Genomic DNA, 2515 nt, shown 5'->3' with positions numbered 1-2515 from the left:
GCCACCTGCGGGTGAGGGACGGACACAGCGGCAGAGTCGTTAACTTTTCATACAGTCGAGCTGCGTTCGAGACGCCGGTAAACCCGGACACTTCTGAGCGGGAGCGTGCGGGCGGAGCGTACCTGGGAGGAGGCTCTGTTGTGGTCCAGGCGGGTGAGGCAGGAGAAGTTCTCTTTGGGGATGGAGGGGGCGGACTTGGAGGCGATCAGACAGTTGGTGTTCGCCGGATTTCCAACCACCAGAACCTGACAGGACGAAAAAGCAAACACCTGCGTCAGACTCACCGTCAGGCGGCAACTGAACAAACCACAAACACCTCCAGACATGGAGTTGGAAGAGGCGTTCAAGTGCGCCGTTTGTCTCAGTTTTATCTAAATCTCCTCATCAGTGACAGGATTTATCATCATTGCATCACCTCTGAGGCCAGTTAGCGTCACAGGGTCGAACCTGCAGATCATTTATCTGCTCTAATAATAAAGAGAATCAGAATATGTTTGGCTGAGCTCCTCAGGTGAAATCCTGTCTCACTCTTCAACCGTCACTGAAAAGCAACGAAAACAACCAGATGAAAAACGCAGGAGATGAATCTGAAGAAAAAGCCGTTAAACTCTCTGACGTACAGCTGTGACCCAACAGCACCGACGCAGTTTATAATGATCAACAAAGTGAAACACTAAGAAACTAACGATCCACATGTGAATGTTCCTCACACAGTTTATATCTCCAGACTAAACATCCTCTGTGCTGCTGCTGCTTTTCTCTCCTCATTTCCCAGAATCCTTGAAAACAGGAGCGAGACGAACTGACTTTAACGGACAAACACAAGATCCGCCTCCGTCGTGTCGTCTGTTGTTTCTTCCTAACTGGTGAAACAGGTGAATTGAACCGATGAGAAACAAAGATCCATCGTCAGAGATGTGTATAAGAGACAACCCTGCGTCTTGAAGATGGCCACGTTGGCCTTCAGCAGGTCCTTCCTCTCCATGCCCTCCTTCCTGGGCATGGAGCCCACCAAGATGGCGGCGTCCAGGTCCTTGAAGCCCACCTCCACCTTGTCAGTGGGGATGACCTCTGTGGAAAGTCAAAGTAAAACATATTGATAAGGATCTATTGGTTCTGATAAGCTGCATTGATTATTTAACACCACCAGCGTCTCTGTACAGGCCGTCTGCAGGTACGATAACATGTTCCTGTCATGTGATGATGATTAACCAGGTGTTCACCTCTCATTCACTCTCTCAGGGTTTCACCTGTGTATTGATGACTGATTATTACTGAGCAGATAAATTCCTGCCACTTCGGCTGATCCTGGTGATAACGTGTGTTTTGGTCGGAGGATCCCGCTGCTATCAGACCGGACTTCAGTCAGGGTTCATCTCTCCTCCCTCCATTGTCGTCCCACCACTGCTCTGATTGGCCACTGTACCGCCTCAACCAGCAGCCAACCAGAAGCCTTGTTTCAGACACTCCTCCTTCCCACAGCAGAGAGGAGGCTCCTCCACAGAGTCTCTCTCTCTCTCTCTAGGTGTCTCACTCTGTCTCTCTCTGTCTGTCTGTCTGTCTCTCTCTCTCTCATTGTTAGACAGGAAACAGAGGGACAGAGAGAAGAGGAATGAAAATACGTTTTCATTTTTAAAACTTCTCTTTTGCTACGTTTCCTCTCGTCCTCACGACTCCAAGTCATCAACCACCGAAGACAGACTTTCAGAAACGCCACTGAACCCGTTTTATTTTGAAATCTCCAGGGTTGTGTTGTCGCCTGGACGGACACAAACAGACCTTTGGATATGATGATGTCACACCCACGGTCTCCCCTGATTGGCTGTCATCAGCCTGGACTACCAGCGGTGAATACAACATGAGCATGAATGACAGTGTCACTGACCTTGTTGTCTTTGCAGCTGTTGTTCACTTACATTCTCTGTTTTAATGCTACAACTGCAGAGGAGACAATCTACTTCCTGTTTACACCGGCTCGCTCATGCTCAGTGTACGAGATTGCTCAGGTATGTGTGAGTTCTCAGGTAAATATAAGTATCGGGTCTGACTCTGGATCAGCAGACACTCTATGTTAAAGGATCAGATCTGGACGACACAAACACCGTCATGAGTTTTGAAGCTTCGAGGCGACGCAGCAGCAGCAGCAGCGGCGGCATGTGACGTGAAGCAAAACACCCACAGGAAATTCTTTTCTATTCCAGTGACGTCTGCATGTTCAAAGCTACAAACTGCTGCTCCGCTTCCCAGCGTTTAAAATCAAAGCAGCATTTATTCAGATCAGTGCTTCTGTAGCCCACACGGACAGGTAACCGCTAACTGACATGATGCTACGTGACGTAGCTGGTGTGTTTGTGCTTTTAGCGTCTCGCGATGGTAAAAACATATTTTTTCACCCTAATAAGAAACAAGTTGAAGAATATTTGTCGTTCTTTTAGACATTCATGTATTTCTTTTTTATTAAACAGCTGGTTTAGGTGTAGCTGTGAACGTACACTGAATCCAAGAGACTAGACAC

General features: G+C 47.9%; 1 pseudogene; it reads right to left on the bottom strand.

Annotated features, from left to right (window-relative positions):
• Positions 1 to 32: 32 nt before the first annotated feature.
• Positions 33 to 1081, bottom strand: LOC111650753 (malate dehydrogenase, cytoplasmic pseudogene; annotated as a pseudogene).
• Between the last annotated feature and the right edge of the window lie 1434 nt (positions 1082 to 2515).

Source organism: Seriola lalandi, unplaced genomic scaffold (genome assembly GCF_002814215.2).
Source record: "Seriola lalandi dorsalis isolate HSWRI2012SDOR001 ecotype SW California unplaced genomic scaffold, Sedor1 jcf7180002052809, whole genome shotgun sequence".
NCBI lineage: Eukaryota > Metazoa > Chordata > Actinopteri > Carangiformes > Carangidae > Seriola > Seriola lalandi.
The sequence above is the reverse complement of the archived record's forward strand: the minus strand, read 5'-3'. Positions and strand labels throughout refer to the sequence as shown.